The sequence below is a fragment of the Cyprinodon variegatus genome, unplaced genomic scaffold (genome assembly GCF_000732505.1).
Source record: "Cyprinodon variegatus isolate N-32 unplaced genomic scaffold, C_variegatus-1.0 Scaffold235, whole genome shotgun sequence".
Taxonomy (NCBI): Eukaryota; Metazoa; Chordata; class Actinopteri; order Cyprinodontiformes; family Cyprinodontidae; genus Cyprinodon; species Cyprinodon variegatus.
The window spans coordinates 243973-265202 of NW_015150688.1; the positions used below are offsets into that span (position 1 = coordinate 243973).

Here is a 21230-nt window from a genome sequence, read left to right on the forward strand (position 1 = left end):
TTTGCAGATGACAACACAGCAATGAGGCAGATAACAGATCAACATGAACACCCCTATAGAGAGGAGGTATAGAGATGGATGCACTGCAATTCAGACAACAACACAAATGCTAAAGTTTTCACTTCCCACCAACAAAGACAAGGTGGAGTGAGTCTCCAGCTTCACATTCCTGAAACAAACATTTCAGAGGACCTCACATGCACGATCAACACCATCTCATTGATCAAAAAAGTCATAGTGAGAACACTGAGGAATCTTTGACTGTACAGCACCTCTATGGAACAACAGTACTGCTGTTCCATAGAGGTTGTCATAACCTTTAGGTCTATCATCTGCGTCAACAGCAGCACAGAACCAAAAAAATTCCTTCAACAAGTCATAAAGGCTGCCAGATGCATCACCAGCACACATCTCCCAACCCTGGAGGACATACATCCTATGGTACCTCCAGAACGCAACTAGCATCACCGTGGTGTGCAACCATACAGCACTTATCTCCTTGATCAGAAAGGAGGTGAAGGTCCAAAGTGTTTTTTTTTTTTTTTTCAAAACAGTTAACACAGAGTCCAGTGCAACTGCTTGTCAAAATGACATATTTTCAAGTCAGTGAGTCTGTGCAATTAGCTGGTTTTCTTTAGATAGAACCAATCCGACCGTATGATCTGGCTGAATTGTCTCTGCAAAGTTTCTTAGGATGGCATGTATTGTGAATTGAATTGAATTTTGTTTGCAAAAGGTTCTTACTCTGCCAAAACATTTAAAATATGGACCAGTTAACCACCAGATTTAACTATTGTTGTTTTATTGTTTGCTGATCCATATTTTCGATGTTTAATCTCTGTCTTTATCTAAAACTGTGAAATGTTAGCTTTGTTTTTTATACTGGTAAACATAATGGAAACCTGGAAGTGTCTCTAACAACAAACTAAAGCCACAAGCTTGTTATATACATAAAAGGAAAGACAAAACATAAAATCCCTGAAATTAAATCCAAAACAACTTTCAGGGTTTAGACATTTTCTTTTGCTAAACTGTGACCCGTCCACCAGCGATTAATTCAAATGAAGGGCTTGTGATGCCATTTTGGTTTGTTTTTCAAGATACAAAGTGAGATGAAGCGCTTTCCATAAAAAAAAAAATCAAAGGTCTGTATTTTAAGTTTGTCTTCCATGATGTCCTCTTCCAGAATAGCCTGGTCTGCAATGATTTGACAATAACCGCAAAGTGTGAGACTAATGCTCATAATGTTCCCAATAAAAAGTCCCAAGCAGAACAATGTGTTTCATGCTGATGCTGCCAAGTCCAGCAGCAAAAGCCTGGACTACAAATGAGACACTGCAGGCAGCAGAGAGGCAGACCGCTCCGTGGGAGATAACTCCTTTGTTTACCAGGGCTTTGATTCATTCTGAAATATCCACTCAAATTAAAGTCTGTCTATTTTGCTTCAATGGAGCCACCCAGACAGACAGTGTTAGCTCAATCTGTGAAAGCTTGCATGGAAAACTTGTTAGTATACAATGAAGTTAGATTTTATGACAAGCAGATCTATTGAAGGTACACCTACTGCCTTGTCTTGACTCAAGTCAAGCAATAAAGGTTTGACGTGGATGTTTATTACACCCCTGAAATGAATCATCCTTCTGTAAAAAAAAAAAAGCATTATCCAGAGCAAGCAACTTCCGACTCCTCCTTCATGGTGACACTTCACAGGGAAAGTCATCAGTGGAGCTATAAGTAAACCCCTAAATCTATAGATGTGGTGTTCCTCCTCAGAGGCTACTTTCAGAGGGTCTTAAATCAGAGCAGAAGATTTATGACCAATAATCAGACCAAAAGGAAGTTTATTTTTGCATTGCAGTTATTACACAAAGGTAAAAATAAAAAGATGAATAAATATTCAGGTAACCCACCAACATACCAGGTATTAAAACGTCTTTCTTCACTGTTTATAACTGATTGTTTTTCCGAAAAAGTTAAGTAAAAAAAGCAAGAAAAAGATCGATTTCACATAAGTTTCTTAATAAGATGAAGTGTCATTGAATTGAATGGAGCATTGAGATACAACAGTGTGAAAAAAATACCTCATAACTCTCTTTATTTGTACTACAAAGCCACAATTTGTGCAAGGTCACAGAAAACTGTTGATGCTGATAAAACAGGCTGGCCATGGGCGGCATAAAAAGAAATTCATCTGACACATAGCAGGAACATTAGAGAAGCCAGACCGACATTTGGGTACATTCCTGGAAATAAAGCTTCACTCTGGTGAATTGAAAAGAGAAAGGGTTCAACAGAGGACTATTAGAGTCTTTAAATGGCTTTTTACAACTGTTTCTTTTCCCAGAAGTATCAAAAATCTGTTTATAACTCCACTAAACAAACTGAGGACATTTACTAAAGACAAAAAAATTACTGAAAGTTGCTTGAAAAGAAATGGTTGACTGCAGCTCCGAGACAAGGTAGTACCGAGATGATAAATAAATATAAACTATTTCAATTTACCTTATGAATATATTGATTCATTAACTATCAGTATGGTATGTCATATACAGTTTGCTGCAGAGGTTTTAACTTGAAAGCAATGGACTTGCTAACATTTTGCTAAGCAACCAGTCTTATTTTTCTGTTAGTAAAACAAACTAAAATGAATGTACATTTCCACCTTTTATACATTCAGAATCTAAATAACAGTATTTACAATTGGATATGGAAAAGTGTGACCCTGGAATACAACAACCATACAGAAGGCAAGAGTTGCCAGACAGCATAAAATTATTATGGTGCCATATCTCAATATATGGAAAAACCATTTCTTTAAAAAAAAAAAAGGAGATAAATTTTCCACTTAATGAGCAACAACCCCCAATAGAGATGTATGTATATATATTGATAAAACATATAAATCCATCTCTACTGCATTGCATCCTCATAGCCTTCTGGACAAATCATTCTTATAGCATGATTCTGTCTCCTGTTGTCATGGCGTCACTGTCTCCCTTTCCATATCAACCGGAGAGCTTTGATGCTCTTCTGCTGCATAGAAAGGCATACAGGATAGGATCCACCATCTCGCTTCAGCACTCTCTCTTTCCACTTCTTCTCTAACAGATTGCAAAAAGACATTTAGCTGTATATCTTCTATGTTCACAAAGCCTTCGAAAGGTGTCTGCTTGAAACAAAGCACCGAGGTAGTAAGGCAACCGAACCAAACCAGTTTAAGAATTAGAGGTCTTCCATTGGAAAAGGCCTATAGAGGCTGTTACTCCAACCCTTACATTGGGAACAGAGGTAGATGTGGGTGGTTTCTTCATTAATTCCCCTAGGCTTCTGTCAACCTCTTTAGAGCTTTGAGACGGGCTACAGCAAAACCAATCATTATATCAGACTCGTTATTTTACAGCTTTCTTGGTGTGATGAATTCTGTAACATGCTCCAAGATGGTTTCAGGTGTTTAAGATGAATATTACTCATGCATACAAAAAAAATCTAATGAGAAACTGCTCCACAATGACTTAAATCCGTGTCACAGCTTCAAGATCCTAATCTTTAAGGGGGTAATTTAACTTAAGGGAACATTACAGCTAATTTTTTTAGTTTGTGGAGGTAGGAATTTGACTTATTTGGCTCAAACACAGTGCTGGTTTTAGACAAGCCTTACAAGGGGGCCAGACTCGGGCAAGTGTTTCCTTCTTAGGGGCACAGAACTAAAGAACTACATCACACTCTCAAAACAAAACACAAAAAACAAACAAAAAAAAAATTGGCAAGAATTCATCATTTAGTATAGTAGGTGAGCCACAAAGCCAAGCTTACAGACCCATTTCATCCAACAGATAGAAACAGTGATCCTATTTTCAACATAACCGAAGCTTGAAATATATGATTATAATTTTTAAATAACTATTGAAGTAAGTTTTAAAGGCAAAATACAAAATTTGTCCAATTGGGACAAATCAGTTATGGTCCCTTCACCATAAGAGACCACGGTCTCTATGATCGTCATAGGGAAATTATTTTGTATTACTCTGCAAAAACTGATCTTAAAAATTAAAAAAAAATCATAAAATAACTGTATTTGCCTTTAATTTGAACAGGTAAAATAAGATGCTTGGCCAAAGGAACTAAGTATGTTGCCCTTAACATAAGATATTCACTTCAAATATGATAATGGAGTCTTTTTTTCTTATTTTAAATATAATCTTTTCTTAAATCAAGGAAAATAAAACTTATTTTAATATAGATTCTATTGCTTATACTGGAATTTCCCAGTGTATGATTTCAGCACAAGGGCCATAACAGGGGCCAGTACAGGATTTACAGGGGCACTGCTGATTGGCCCCCTGTCTAGAACCGCCTGTGAATTTACCAGAAGTCATCTGATATTCACAGTATATATCATATGTGTCATTATAATTACAGTTAAAACATGAGGTCATCATTTACAGTCAGGACCTAGAAGTGGAAAAATGAGTTTAAACTTCCCAAAAACTCTATAAGGGCTGCAGTTTGTTCATAAAGTGAGGTGATGTATGGCTGCCGATCATCGGGTTCATAAAGCTGGAAGTCTAATCCATAAGTTAATGAGCACAGCTCAACATTTCCCATCAGTGCATTAATATTTACATGGCTGTGAGCGCTCACAAGGGCGCGTTTACCGGGAGCAAAGGCTTCGAACGCGCCTCCACCAATCAGACATGATCATTGGATCTATCCGCCGTCTGATTGGTTAATCGTCCCCAGCAGTTCGGGAATGCGAACGTAAGGAAATGCCACATTAACCAATCAATGAGTTGGCCACGGAGCAGAGCAGCGCTCAGTAGTGGAACATCTTCCAGTGAGGCAGGCGGGGAAGCAGCATCAGCCACGCACCAGGAGCCTCGGTGCGGGTCACACGTTCACCGCAGCGCCCCGATCTGAACTAACGTGAAGGATTACTGCGCCGAGCCGCTTTTTTTTATGCGCTCCACCACTCCGCTTTGTTTCTGTTTATTATCCTGGAGGAGACGCGTCACTGCGGCTTATCAATTCCCCCTTCTCCAGAACTGGGAATTACAATGAAACATGTAAGGTGACACATTTGGTGTGGGATCACTGGGAACTGGGAGAAGAAAACCAAGGTAAAAACAAACAAACAAACAAACACCTATCTTTGTCTTGATAGTTAAGGGGAATGTTAAAATGGATGGAAAGCTTATAATATCATCTCCTGGTAATTAATTGACTTATTTTCAGGTTGTAAATCCCATTAAAATGATGCAAACCTTCACTGCATATATAACAGTTATTAACAGGTGCATGTTGAGGCTTTCAGTGATTCCACATTTGCGCTGCTAAGGCGCATGTGTGGCACTGCAATGTCTGCGCTTTACTGCTGAGCTTCTGTTTATTTATTGAGATGATTAAGAAAAAAAAAAAAAGAAAAACCCTCCGCATTGTTGATCATTTCATACCAGCTATTGTCTGCCTCTCCGCCTCTTTAAGGGGGAAAATGGTGACTGGTGCCGCATCTCTAGGATCAGCACCCTCTTTGCGTAAAAACGGGGGGTGGGGGGGTGAATGAGGCATTTCAGGCGCTTTCATTATGCCAGTGTTGTTTGTGCTGCAGTGGGGTAGACTGGGTTTATCACGGGGGTGTTCACTCTCATCTGATGCCATGCATGCATACAATACAGTAACGCCTCAACATAATGCAACAGAACCCTCCCTCCCATTTTGTTCCTTCTGTGTTGCTCTGAATGCAGCAGCAGCATCCATACATTGACTCATCTGGATGCCTAAAATTAGGAGATTGTGTTGTTCCCCCCACCCCCCATTGCCCTTAAAGTGTGTTTTTGTGTGTTTAGGAGTTTTAGGGGAAACAATTGTTCACACATTTGCAGGGACACTGGCACAGACACTCATGACTGGCTCTAAGGGGAGCGTAATTGCCTCATGAATGTTAATGCATTGTCCTGATGCAGAACACTGCAAACTACCCCCCCTCCTTTTTTTTTACTCCCTCATGGACCTCACAGGTGCTGCCTAGCCTTACCTGACTTCTGCTGTGCCTGTGTGAATTTGTAGGTGTGCATACGCTTCTGTGTTTGGGTATTCATCCATGTAGGTGTATGTGTAGGTGCATGTTTGTGGATGATATCACCCTGGATATTGTTGCAGGGCCATGTGTGGTTTGCGGATGTGTTTTAACCAGGATCATTAGAGCAGCACACCTACACCTGTCTCATCCTGTTACTGAAGTGAGGGTACATTAGGGGAGTGCTTCCTGTCCTCTGTAATTTAGGCTTTTAAGAGTTCACTTCAAATTGTTGATGTGGTAACCGCAGAGCAGAAACAAAGGCAGAGTATTTTGAAATTCACCTAAAACAAACGTTGTTTTAGGTGAATTTTAAAATACTCTGCCTTTGAATCTCTATGATCTCTTTTTAAAGTATGCATGCACAAAGTTGCATGTTTCTTTTAAATAATAAGTCTAGCAAGAGTAACCACGTCTGTTAATATCTGCTGCATTCTGCTCAGTGCTGTGGAATAGTTTGAGTTTATCCCAGCCCCCACTGGGAAAGAGGAGGAATACATCCTGGACAGGTCATCGGTCTGTTGCAGGGCTGATAGACAAATAGCTATGACCTTACAACATGCTCCTAGTTCACAGCAATTTATCTTCTAACATGCTTCATCTTTTCTGCTGTTGAGGGAACCTTGAATACCTGAAGGAAAACATAAAGATAACATGCATCAGAGAAGAAGATGCAAATTCTACAGGTTTTTTTCTTAACCCAGGATCTCATTGCAGTGAGGGAGGAGAACTGACCTCTGCGCTGTAGTGCATTTCTCCAATCACACACACACAAATGTCACAAAGCCAAATAGATCATTCAAATTTGCTCATTTATGCTCACGTTATAACTGCCTTTTGAAAAACTCACATTAATTTTGATTTTAAAAAGAGCAAACCTGCAAACTAAAGGAATATTTTGGATGATAGGTCAACTTATTGATCAAATACCTAAAACTGAAAAACAATCTTTTGTGTCCGGATTATTTTATATTTCTCTTGGTTGTATTTGGGCAAAGATATGGTCAGTTTGTGTCAAATTGAATCTAAACTTGAATTCATTCAGCAAAGAACTTTATTCTAAATTCTGACCAGTTCATAATAATTGTATCGTTCTTTTTTAAATGTACACTGTGTAACTTCTGACCAAAGAGTTGCTTAATTTGAGATTTATTAAATAATTTTTCTGACTAACATGGAGCACTTTGAGCACATCAATGCTCCATATGGGTTGCTGTTTAAAAAAATAACCAAGCATATGTAGCTTGATAGGGTTGAAATTTGTCACCGAATGAATCATGTGACCCAGAGCAGCTCTTTAAGACAATCTGAGTTCACCAAAGGCAGCAACATAATTATAACACTTACCTGCTCAGACATATTTCTGGTTCTGTGAAGTAGAATTAAATCTAAGCAGGTAGATGTGGCCTTGTCTTTACAATAAATATATCACTTCTCAATGTGCTGCTCCAAAGTGGTCTGCTATCAGATTGTAAAACGCAGAGAAAGGTTGTTTAATTTTGCGGCAGTGTTGTGTTGTCTGTGGCCCTTCAGGTGAACTAAATCTGGATCTTACAGGTCCAGTGCCCCCTACTGGCTAAAACATAAGTAGATATTAAAAAAATAATTCTGAATATTTCACCCCTCCTTTCAAACTGTTTGGAGTCGTGGATTATTTTTATGAGGATTATAGTAGATTACGCTCTATCCTGGTTCAACAGTCAACACTTCCAGTTTTATACCATTATTTTATAACAAATGCAAACTGATTACAGGTAATTGTTTATAGAGAGACTTCTGTTGGTTCACCTCATCAAGCAAACAAGCATCTATCAGGAATCCCTGCCGTTTGCTCATTGCCGTGGAGTTGAGGTTGACGATGCCATCATACACCTGCTTTAATAAACCCACTGCCATTTAGACAAGGTAGAGAGCCCCATGAAGATCACATTCTCTGATTTCTCCAGGGCATTTAAGACAATTCATCCTGATTCACTTTGTGAGAAACTCTAGCAGACTCAGGTGGAGGCATCAACAATCACCTAGATAAAAGACTACCTGATAAACAGACCGCAGTTTGCTAGAATGAAGGGTCAGCTGTCTAATTAAGTGGTCAGCAGAACAGGAGCACCACAGGGGTCGGTACTCTCACCATTCCTTTTTACTCTGTATACCTCTGACTTCCAGTACCAGGCAGAGTCCTGTCATCTGCAGAAATACTGTGGAAACAAACATCTGATCCTGAATGTCAACAAAACAATGGAGATGATTGTAGATTTCAGAAGAAACATTAACAAGTTGAAACCTATTAAAATCAAAGGAGAAGATGTGGAGGTAGTTTATGAGTATAAATACTGTGGTGTTCACCTGGACAGTAAGCAAGATGGAAATACAACTGATAAGGGACAGTGAAGATTACTTCCTAAGGAAGCTTAGGTTCTTTGGCGTTGGCAGAAATATGCAGCATATCTTGTATAAGTCTGTTTTGGAAAGTCTGATCTCTTCTTCCATCCTCTGCAGGAGTAACATTATTAGAGTTAATTACTTAAAAAAGCTCAACAAGCTAATTAATAAGGCCAGTTCTGTTCGAGGAACTCCTCTAGAACCTCTGGAGATTATTTTGCAGTGAATAAGATTATGGACAACAGAAAGCATCCTCTTCAGAAGATTTTTAAACAACAACAGAGTGTCTTCAGTCAGAGGCTTACCAGATACGGTGCAAGACAGACAGCAACAGAAGATCCTCCCTGCCTACAGTTACTATCAACACCTACAATACCTGGTTAAAAATAATGAATAGTAATAATAAATGTTCATATTAATGAATGACCATGTAAAGTAAAAAGAAAAAAAAATTAACTTCAATGGATAATGCATGGCATAATTAGAATTTTCGAATTTGAATAAACTTAATGAGAAAAAAATAACATATGAGCCACTGCAGCATTTCATTTCCCTTTGTGATTAATAGAGTATTTTTTAATTGAATTAACCTGTCTGACCTGTAAACTTTTCTATATCTGTAATATAATAATGGTCTTGTTTAACCAAATTGATAAACGAAAGATGTCTTTTTTTGATTTAATTGTTTCTGTTTTAAATTTTTTGTTAAACTACTTGTTACGTTTTTCTAGGTTTAATTGGTTAATGTGCCCAAGTTGGCTTTTGAGTAAAATCCTTCGTGCTTTATGTGATATTTTCTATTAGAAGGAGATTTTTGACTTGTCAGTGATAACCTAAAATGATACAAATGGTGTCCATCTGCACCAACTGCTGGTCTTAACTCAGGTTTAAGCCACATTTGAATTATAGTTGGAGGATGTACAATTGGTTGAGCTCCAAATGGACCCATGGGCCACACTTTGGTCTCTCTTGCTCCAGTGGATAAAAACTGAGCACATGTGGTGAACTTTGTTCTGTCTTCTTGTTATCTGCTCCAAGTCTTGCTCTCTCTCCATCTAAATCAGGAGTTTCAAACTCACATTTATGCTTGGCTATTTCGTAATTTTCTAGTCTTAAGGGCCGTTTGCACATGTTTAAAAGTGAACTTTTGATTTCATCATTTTGTTTACAAAGACAATTGCTCTGGTATTAAAACTTCTGTTGATTTTGTATTTTTAAATACTTTGTTCACTTAAAAAGAAACATGACTGCTGTATTTTGTAAAATGATATGCTATTGCTGGCTGGATTAATTGCCATGGTGGCTGGATTTGGCCTGTGGGCCTTAAGTTTGACACACATGGTCTAAATTGGAGGTCTTCAACAGGCGGCCCGCGACCCCTAGGGGGTCCAAGGAGGTACTGCATGAGGGTTGCAAAAGTTTTGGTTAATTAAAATTTTTTTCTTTTTTTTTATATCCCCCCTGTAAGTTTTTTCACTAATTGAAATGTCTTTAAATCCACATTAACATGAATTCAACACACTGTAGTAAACAGATAAATGGAGGCAGAAGATAACTTTCAGTCATAAACGCACACATTCAGCGACACTCTTTCAAGCTGGGCACCGTGTATTTTATTTTTATTTTTTTTATTTATTTATTTGAATAGGGACAATGCACATTAATGAACATCAGTATAAAAAAAAATGTAAATATGCCGGATTATAGCTACAAAGCTAGTTTTCACCCGTAGTCCCTAGGCAGGCAAATACATAAGAAAGAACATATAACATACAATACAAGCAACACAAGGAAATGTTAAGAGTTTAGTGGTTACATGACTGGTTTGTTTTCATCTGTAGTTTGAGTTGAGCTTTCATTCACAACACCTGACCCATCAATGAGGAATCAGAATTAGAATATATCTAATATCTTTAATAATCCCAGAGCGAAATTACTTCCATTACATTCCTCCATCTGTAATAGAGTGACAGAGTGACTATAGGACCAGTTTAATATACCACAATTTCATACAATATATATAATTAGGGGGTCCCCGCTCCATCTCGCCATCAGTTCGGGGGTCCTTAGCCTGGAAAACGTTGAAGACGCCTGGTCTAAATAAACCACAGACCTGTGTGGATATGTTGCACATGATTTTGATTCCATTTGAAAAGTTTCCTTCATCCCTTGGTTTCTCATTAGTTCTGAACTCTTCACTGATAGACAACGATCAGAATGAAATAATTAAAACTATAAACATGTGAAATGGCAAATGATGCATTTATTTAGGTCCATTTCAACAGGATAATGTTATTTCTATTCTGATTTATTCCTGCTGAAGATCATATCCGTTTTTTTTTCTGTTTGTGTGACATTATAATACAGCATCCATGCATTCAACAAAAATATTTATTTATTTATTCACTCTTTTAATGCGTATTGCTGCTGTTACAGCGAGGACCCAGAAAGAATCCCCCCCCCCGCCATGTCCTACTAAAGGTTCTCAGTCAGTTGCAATGAGGTCACTTTTTAAGGATTTTATTGACATAATCATTGAGCGAATGCAGATATTTGATAACAAACAAGCAACAGATCTACAGCCCATAGTGACCAAATAAGGAACCAACATTATTTTCTATTCAAACTGGATTTTTTTTCTCTTTTCACATTTGAGTGTATAAAGCTTGACAAACAACAAATCTCCCAGGGATGGGTGTGAAAAGGGTCCTCTTTGTATTCTGGATCAGAGGACACGCCCTACATATGGAGGCTTAATGATTGGCTGCTGTCCAGCGTCAACATCTACGTTTTAACCGCCCTGATGAAGAATTATTGGGAACATGAAACCATTAATTAAACATTTCTAATCTTTCTGATTAACAATGTTCTTTGTTGTCAGCTCTAACAGCTGATTTGGTAAAGCATGATAAAATCCCAGTTGGTTGGTTTGTTTGTTTTTGACCATAAAGGGGAATAGTTAAAACAACCATCATGTGCTCTTTCGGAGAGCAGCTGAGTCACGCCAGCGTCCTGCATGAGGCCAGAACAAAAAGCCCTGATGGACCCAGCTGCAGGGCAACCAGAGGACATGTTGGCTTTGAGTGAGGGGTGTTGCTGCAATTATAGATTTGTACAACACTACAGCTGAACGATCACACTTTCAAGCTGTTTGTAAGCCTCTAGACGCCTACCTTCGGGTGAAATCAGCAAGTTCTCACCCACTCTGTGCAGGCTGTTGGAAGGCATTCTTGGAAATGCAGGGAAACACTGACAGGAGTGTAAGCAGGTGAGAGAGCTTCTAAACCCGCTGATGACATGTTTTCGGATCATAAATTGGTGATAAAAGCATAGTAAAAGGTGTTGTGTAAAATGTATTCTACTCTGGGCTTTATTATTCTCCTACAATCTTTAATTTCCTAAAAAGCAGAGCTGCCAAAGATTTTAAATTGCTGTGCTTTCTTCTCCGATGGGTGACTTCAGCTCTCCTATAGATTGTTTGGCCTAGGAGCTCATTCCCAGTGAGCTGGAGGAGGTGGATCGTCTGCAGCCTTCACCATTCATCATGGCTGTTTTGTGAGTCAGTGGTGATTAATCTGATTGGTGGTGTTCAGGCTCTGTGTCCCCCAGAGAGTAAACCAGAAACGGGCTTATGTGCTGAGATAAACGGCCCTGGATGCTGTGCTTTATGCTTTCGACTTTTAGAGAGTCTCAGGTGCGCACGTCATAGCCGGACATGTGGGAACATGGCTGCTGGTGTACTCAGCACAAGAACTCCTTCAGGAACAAACATTAGCGCGCTGGTCAGTGACTATTCCACCTGATTCAACATCTGTGGGCGTTCGCTTCAGACTATGAATTTTAAAACAGCTAATCTTAACCCTTCATTTTATTTTCCAGCTGAACAATTTCCGGTAAAAGGGACAGAATGTGAATCTCATCATTTTCCCTCAGTGGACAATTTGTTATTTTGTCTTTTAATTTGGTTTTGGATTCAATTCATCAAGTAATTAAGTAAAGGTTAAATTATTCACACATAATATGAAAATTAGTGAAAAATTTGAGCTTTTCTCTTTATATAAATCAATATTTCAAAGAGTTCTCCAATCTTAAGATGCTCATTCAAAAGACCATACTTAGCAAAAGTAGTCCTAAATTTCAACAATTATTTCCCAGTTTATACAGTTTCTTGAAGAATTAAATATAATGAAAAAATATCTGAAAATTTATTTCGATTTATAACTTTAATCAAAAAGAAAAAAAAAAATTAAACGCAAGAAAAGAAAATCAGAAAAAAAGCAGAGAGACATATACACTTCTTAACTCCCCTTATTACAGTTAATTTACTGCATTAATATATGTCCTTATATATAGTACTTTTAAACAATGTATATCAATATACACTCATCAAACTGCAGCAAACTTCAATATTTAACTAAACTAGGGCTGAAACAATTAATCGGATAAATCGGGATTAATCGATTATTCAAATATTGTCAAGTAATTTAGTAATCGATTAATTGTTGACTGGAGCGTAGAGACTCTAAAGCACGTCTTTAGTTGTCAGAGCAACCCACCTTGAGCAGCAATTATACCAAAATTGTGACAAAAAAAAAAAAGCATTTTGCATTTAAGATAAATTAACGTTTGCACCTGACAATATATTCTATCCAGAACTAGTATTGAACTAGTTTGAGTTTCACTTGGTTCGATTTCATAAAAAACATCTTCTATAAGGAATCTTTTGCTATACTTTTACCATCGTCGCTGTCGGACGGAAACCTCGTATGTCCAAAACCATAAAGTTTTCAGGAAATTGTAAAAACGCTGTGTTTTTTTAGAAAAATAAACATTTCGTTATCAGAGTTGGTATTATATCTTTACTCACTGTTCTATATTTAAATGTATCACTTTTTGAATACTGCTTCCCCCAAGTTATATTTAAATGGATTTATGAGGTTTTTGACTTGCGACTTGTGGAGATGCGAGTTCCATCAGTACCAATGCCGCCGCCGGCAAGGTTGATAACTTTGACTTTTTTATTTTATTTTATTTATTTTTTTTCTTTTAATTGGTTAATATTTTCCAAAACATATGTTCACATGTGGGGACTGGCCAATCGTATCAATTTATGAAAAAAAAAAAAAAAAAAGTCCAAAATGGGAGTTACAAGGTTTTTTCCCAACAGCGACGATATATTTAATTAACTACATTTATGTTCCATTTAGAGAAATGTACATTATTAATTAAACTAGATCACAACAATGCACTACATATACATAATTAGGCCTACATAAACTCATACAAATAAACATTTTATTTAGTTTTGTTATTTTACAAAACAATATCTTTGAACAGTTTTTTTTTTAATGCACCCATAAGCAGAAGTATTTTCATAACTGGTTTAAATTAAAGTTGATATTTTACCCCAATACTCGAGATATTTTATTGAAATCAAGCAAACATAGTTGAGTTAAACTCTCAAACCAAAACCTTCTCTGTCACTGAATCATTTTTACTGATTGCAGGGCAACGCTTCATTTCTTGCCAACATTGTTGCAGTTTTTTTGTTGGTTAAATAACTGAACTTCATTGACATGTGATTTCAAAAACACAATGTTTATGTGAGCTAAGTATTCTGCAGTATCGAATATGTTATTTTTGGTAAAGAATTAATAAAAGCTGTAGATTATTTCTCTGTGTTACGTCATACGTATATATGAGAAGCAAAGTGTAAACTGAGATGCCTCCACTTCCCAACAATTGCAGTGCTCTTAATTTTACATAGTTTATGTGATGAAAGTGATTTGATTCACTTTCTCTGTGTCAATTTCTACCTTATTTTTATGTCACTTTTTCTGACTTTTCGGTGTCTTACTATAAAATAATATGTTTTATTTACCAACTTAAGTTGTACTCACTTGAACATTTGATGATGGTGTCATCAACAGAAGAGATACATTTTTACTTTTCTGAAATCATAGATCTATAATTTATGTATTGGGTGAATAAGACAGGGTCCAACGAGGACCCCTGAGGGACACCTCAGGGGATATTTGAAAAGTAGGAGTTTTGTTCACCAGTTTGAACAAACTCTTTCCTGATCCTTATGTAAATCTTTACCCAGTTCAACACGATCCCCCTGATGTTATACTTTTCTACTGTTTAAGGTTGTGATCAATAGCATCAAATGCTTTCTACATATCTACAAAGATTCCTAATGCATGTTTGTTTTTATGTATACATCTCCTCAGTTAACTCCATCAGTGCCATCGTTGTTCATCTGTTTTCTCTTAACCATAATGTCTGTCTCTTAACAGATTGTGCTTGTCTACGAATTTATTTAGTCGAGCTATAAAACTTTTTTTTTAGTATTTTCATTGACAAAGTAATGAAATGGGCTTGTGATTACTAAAATTGTTTATCTTCTGATTTAAACAATGGGATGAATTTGGCATTTTTCATCTTTTAGAGAATAAATCAGATGTATAAGATATGTCTCAGATGTATGTGCCATAGTTTTGATTACACTGTTGATCAATTCCCTGTCAATACTACTCCAGTTAGTTGATGATTTATTTGTTTCACTGATTGGCAACATCTATAATCCCCCCTGCAGCAATAGGAAGAAGGAGGGTCACTGGTTCGAACAATGTAATTGTGTCCTTGGGTGAGACCCTTCTCCCTGCATACTGATTGTGGTCACAAGGCCTAATGTACAGCGGCCTCGCCACGGTCATTGTGACATCATTGTGTGTTTGTTTGCTTTAATGACTGAGTAGTGTGAACCTATTTAAGTTCAACCCATTTACCATTTATGATTCCTGCAGCTAAATTTAGACCAATATTAGAGAAAAAGTTATTATACCCATTAACCACATATTTGATATGATTTTGGGTTCTGTTAACATCTATTAATTGTTCAGAAATACCTTCATGGGTTTAAGCTTTTCCAATAATAATAATATAATAACATTTTTCTATAGGCCTTTAGTTTTAGTTTTATTACAGTGTAATAATCTGGTATAATACTCTTTTTTTGCCTTCATAACATCAGTTAGTTTATTTTTATATACTTTCAATTTTACATTCAACCTCTATAGTTGTTTAATTGTTTGTAAAGAGTGCTTTTTTATTCAGGCAGTCCTGATCATATGATTTTCTGAATCTATTCATGAATATATCGGAAGCTAAATTAATGTCCTGGTTTTGGTAAAAAAAAATAAAAGAGCTTTCTTTTATTTTATTTCTTTTATCTTATATTTATTTATTTCATATTTGCCTGGAGTTCTGCTCATACAACCGTCCAGCACATCTTTTTTTTCAACCCACTCCTGTTCACATGGTGTAAGTGGTAACTAACTTATGATCAATTCCTTTTATAGAGCTGAACCAAGTTTTGAAAATCGCAACAATGCTGAAAGAATCATTGAATTGATCAAAATACACTTTGATTCTCTGAGAATCAGTACAAAGGCTCCTTCTATCGACATAAATAACATAAATCATAAACATAAATCGACCAAAGTTAAACTTTACATTCGACATAAACTGTTCTTCGTGAAGTAGCCACATGTATTATTTAAATGATAACAATTTTTGTTGATAGGGACAATGTTTTGTTTTGGCTCCTGCTTAGATTGGTACAGACTTTGCACCATGTAGGAATGCATTATTAGTTTTTAATTTTTTCTGTTTTTTGCGGGTTTGTCTTTCGATATAATAATAATTGAACTTTATTGATCTCACATTGGACAAATTTACCTCTGCATTTAACCCATGCCCTTTGGGAGCAGTTGGCTGCCGCTGTGCGGCGCCTGGGGAGCAGTGTGGGGTTAAGGGTCTTACTGAGGGACCCAGAGTGCAGACTATAGGGATCGAACCGGTTACTTGCAACCTTCTCAGAGCACAAGCACATAAACATCAGATCCTTTTAGCCGGTGACCTTGTGATATTGTGTGTTCTATTTTTGAATCTAATCACTTTGGCTGGTTTATCCTCCCCGTTTCTCAGAGGGAGGCAATGACAGTCTTTAAAGTCCTTGTTATTGACAAAGACTCCTTTGCTGCTTAAAAATGAAGACAGCTAGTGCTCAGTGGACTCAGGTCTGGCTCTGATGGGTCTATATTACTTCAAAACTGTAGTCTATTATTTTAGCATATGAGCAGGGCTTTGTCTCCTTCTGACCACAGCATGTTCATATTGCTACGTCTGCTACGTGCCGTTCCAGTAGTGATATGTTCATATTCTTCTCCATTCATTGATTACCTCCATTGTGCCTTATATTAACTTCTGCTATATAGAGATAGCAGCCAGCTATTCAGTCATATCACTGAGTGAGGTCTTAACTAGGGCTGAAACAGTTAATCGGATTAATCATGATTAATCCGATTAATTGACAGAGTTACTTAGACCAGTAAATATATCAAAATTGTAAAAAAAATATATAAACTTTTGGCATTGAAGATAAAAAAAATGTTTTGTCTCTCAATATGCTCTATCCAGAACTCCTCAAGTCGAAAAGTTTTAGTTTCACCTGGTTTGATTTTGTAAAATATTAATTAAAGCAACATTATCGAAAAATTATCAACAGATTAATTGATGGTTGCTTCCCTAGTCTTTACCTCTTATAACTCCTCTTTCCATGCATTCATTATGGAGGAAATTGAATGAAAAAGTCTGGTATGATGATGAAGGCCTGGAGCAGACCTGCTGATGAAGGCTGGTGGCTGCTGTTATTCTGCTAGGATGGAGCAAAGACTCTTTTCCCTTTTTTTTTTCAGAATATCTATCTATCTTCTCCTACTTTATCTGTCAGGGTCACCATATGGCTGGTGTCTATCTTCAGCAGTCATTGGCCGAAAGGCGGGGTACACCCTGGACAGGTTGCCAGACTGTCGCAGGGCGTCTCCAAAATGTAACAAGTAAAACTGATTACTTTCAACAAGCCCAAAACCTTTTCAGGTAGAGGTTATTTCATTTACCATTAATTAAGGTCACAACCTGATGGCTGACAGTCTCTTCAGTTTTATGATGTTGTCCCAGTCCTGATCTTCAAAAAGGTTCTTTCTTTTGAGCCTCCAGAATGACTCAGTTAGTCTGATTCTTCCCAGTTCTTGACCCTTTTTTCTGCTCTCATCAGACAGGCTCTAGTTTATAGAATAGAATAGAATAGAATAGAATAGAATAGAATAGAATAGAATAGAATAGAATAGAATAGGAAATCCCTTTATTGTCCCACAATGGGATGTTAGTCAGGCTAGGTTGTGGCCAATTAAGTCAAACAAAACAATTGGATATTAGGGATCACTGTCTTTTTGAATTTTCTCTGGTTTATTGGTATATTTTTTCCCCTAATGAATTGAATGATACGGTAATTTGAAAACTGTTTTTTTGTATTTATCTAAAACCATTGTGTGTGACAAAGAAGTAAGAGAAGAAAAAATGTAATTTTGGCTTTAATTAATGCATAAAAGCAATTGTTGCAATTTTCGAAGAATCAAAATGATTCTGCAGTTGATTAGTTATAGTTTCTCCAGCTTTCTGCATGGATGTTTCTAGTCAGGAAAGGGAAATTTAGGTCAGTAGCTGATGCGTAAGGACAAATAAACCATCCAAAATATGATATAATTAAAAATAGCCACAGCGGCTAATGTCATGTAACCAGAAATCGGGTTCAGTCATAAATAAGGCCGAAAAGCATCTAAGCAGATGGGAAGTGATTTTCATGCCTTGATGCATTACATATAATTGGTGCTGGCTGCACTCATGTGACCTTTTAGTCACAAGGTATCCTGATGTCAAATCAAACTTTTCTGTTTATTCTGTTTCACTCATTATTTTCTTTTCAAGATAACCAGCCCTTTCTGTTTAAAACCAATCCTTAAACATTCCCTGAGCATCAAATAGAACGTGGATGTTGACATCAAATGTGGGGTTTACACTATCAAAGAGAGAAAGGATTAGTTTTATCCTCTTAAAACCCAGAAACTCTGAAGCACTAAAAATAAAAAAAAGCTGTGAAACTGTGTGAGTGCCGAGTTAAGCAGGACTCAATAAATACTGAGAGGTGAATCAATGTCAGGAGTAAATATGCAGGGCGTAAATGTTTTAATTAATTACATCATTGCTTCTCAGTTATTAATCCACATGCTCCCTTCATAACTGTGAAACAGATCTTGACAGCGTCATAAATGAAGACAATTGTGAGACATCTCACGCTTCTTTTATTTATTTTTTTCTTCTTTGCTGTTAAGTCCCGAAGCTGCCGACCTGTGAAGCCACCATTCCTTTCTAAAAGACCATCAGCTGAAAAATTACTCTAACTAATCCATGTGATAATTATTCCACTTTCCCGGGGAAAAAAAGAGGTGCCATTTCTTGGAGACGGCTTTGGAGGGTGAGAATGAAACATCCTGTTTTGCTGTCATGTATGTGCAGCAGTGGGATGTTTGCCACACAGTCCAATCTGTTAAAGATGGTGGATAAGCTTGGCAAAGAAACTGGCCTCACACATCTGCTCCTCCCTCACAGCCAACCGGGAGGTGTCGGTCCAATGGGGAGCACTTTCATCTTCTCATCCTGCTTGCTCTCCACAGCGTCAGTCCTGGGTGCTATGACTAACCTCTCAGTAGATAATTGGAGTTAGAGCAGTGGCTCTTGGTGGCCACTCAGCTTTGCTAAAGTGGCAGCATCAACAAGACAAACCAACAAACACTGAAAGCAAACGGAGTAGGCTGCTGTTAGTTTGACAAAAACTGAAACCAAAACTAAAGCTTGATAATAGATCTACACCGTAAATATTTTTTAAAAATTTTGAACAGAAAGACACACTTGTATTACTTAAATTAAATATAAATAATACAAGTATTACTTAAGTAAATTTAAGTTAAGAGTTAAAAAATAGGTAACCAGCATGATGGGTCTACCCCCATGCTTCATAGTTTGGATGATGTTCTCTTGAATGCATGGGTCTCTAGCTCCCTTCCTGCATGCATGCATCCAGTAAACCTGAATCAATGAGTGGCTTTTTACCTGACCTTAGCCAAGCCTGTATGGAGTAAATTTTGTCCCATTATTGTTGCAAGATAAGAACACATGTTGTAAATAAAATTAGAAAAAAAAGCACCTTCAAATTTTGTAAATAAAAAAAAAATGCTATCTAAGAATGAAAGGTCCAAATACTGATCAATCAAGAAAAGATTTTGAGACTAATTTCCTTGTTTTCTCAGATTTTCATTCCTTAAATTTGTAACATATATATATAGTTTTTTGTTTACCTTGAGTTTATCAAATTACATTTTTTTTTTTATTCAGTTTTACAGATCATATTCCTTTTAGGCTACTTCTTTTGGCGGGCTTTCCTCTGGAGTGAAGTGGAGTGAAGATAAAACATTTTCATTGGTCAAGAGAGCGATCTTTTGTTTTGGCTTAAAGTGAGGAGAAGCTGATTTCTTAAACAGAATGCATCTTGTAAAACTTGTTCAGAAACAGAGAAATGTATCAAAATTGAATGCAATGAAATTCTAAAATATGTAAACATTTTTTTTTTTTTTACAAATAGTGAAATATGAAAAAAAATGTCTAAAAACAAACAAAGACCAAAGTTCCTGTCAAAATCTTTTTAAAAAGTTTTTTTTTTTCTGAATTTCATTTTTTTCCAAATTTCCATTTACAAACCTGCTCTTTGGTTGCAACAATAATGAAACAAAATCCACTCCATAAACTTGATAGTGTGCTGATATATAATCAATGTTTTGACTTTGCTGCATTGCATGCTACACTTTGAGACTCCTTCTTTCAGGCCTTGTCTGAAGAGAGAAATGGCCTTCAAAGTTCGGGATTATATCGCTGTGGATAATCGTTCTTTTATCAGCAGAAGTTTTTGCTTCTCTTTAGGTGGAAACATTTCACATAATTTCTGGTCCCCTCTCTGAACTGTAGGGTTGCTGCACATTCATATTGTGTTATTAATTGTGTATAATAGTTGTAAAACATTAGAGGGACATCCTTGCACATCTGGAAGTTGTAACCACGGATAAAAAACAGGCCTATGGAGGTTCAAAGTTGTTGAACTTGTGAAGTCCTACAGGAAATGTTTGACATATGTTATTTCCAACAAGGTTATGTTACAAAATGCTGACATTAACTTTTTTCATTGACATAATAATTATTTTTCCACCATAATTTCCAAGAAAAGTTTTTTTTTATTGTATGTGTTTTCGTGTTTTTATTCACATTTAGTGGCTGAATTAATACTTTATGCTCCACTATAGATGCAGACCGCTGGATTCCAACATTTCTTTTTTTTGTTTGATGTTGGTAATTTTCAATATTGGATCTGGAAATCCCAGTTTAAGGGTAAATATTTTAAAAGGAGGACCAATGTTAATATTTATCTTTAAACACTAGAATAAACATCCTCATTTCTGGTTTCAGGATTTATAAAGCCCTGAGCTGCTTATATTATATTTCATTTTAGATACAGTTCTGGTCTTAACTGCTTCTAAATGAATCCCCACTTGTTTTATTCTTTTTTACATCTCAGACAAACTATTTATCACATTAACATCAATGTCTATATGATTAATTGGACACATACCACAATTAAAAGCTCAGTAACTGTTCTCATCCACTATTTTCCTTTAGTCCTCGTTAGGGATGCACGATATAATCGGCCCCCTATCGGTATCGGCCTGTATCGGCCTTAAAACTGAATATCGGACATCGGCCACCCCACCGATATTTAACCCGATATTTGATCAGCTTCTGAGTTAAAAGAAAAAAAAAATTACTA

At 36.7% G+C, this 21230-nt stretch overlaps 1 protein-coding gene across 2 annotated transcripts in view; it reads left to right on the top strand.

The window, feature by feature from the left end:
- The first annotated feature begins 4806 nt into the window (after nt 1–4806).
- LOC107089012 (protein shisa-6 homolog) overlaps nt 4807–21230 on the top strand; it is a 61334-nt gene continuing 44910 nt past the window's right edge. Inside the window, exon 1 of one of the 2 annotated variants that reach the window (XM_015381517.1) lies at nt 4807–5117. The gene's annotated coding sequence lies outside the window, so the exon portion shown is untranslated. The remainder of the gene's footprint in view (nt 5118–21230) is intronic. The other variant, XM_015381518.1, reaches the window with a different exon arrangement.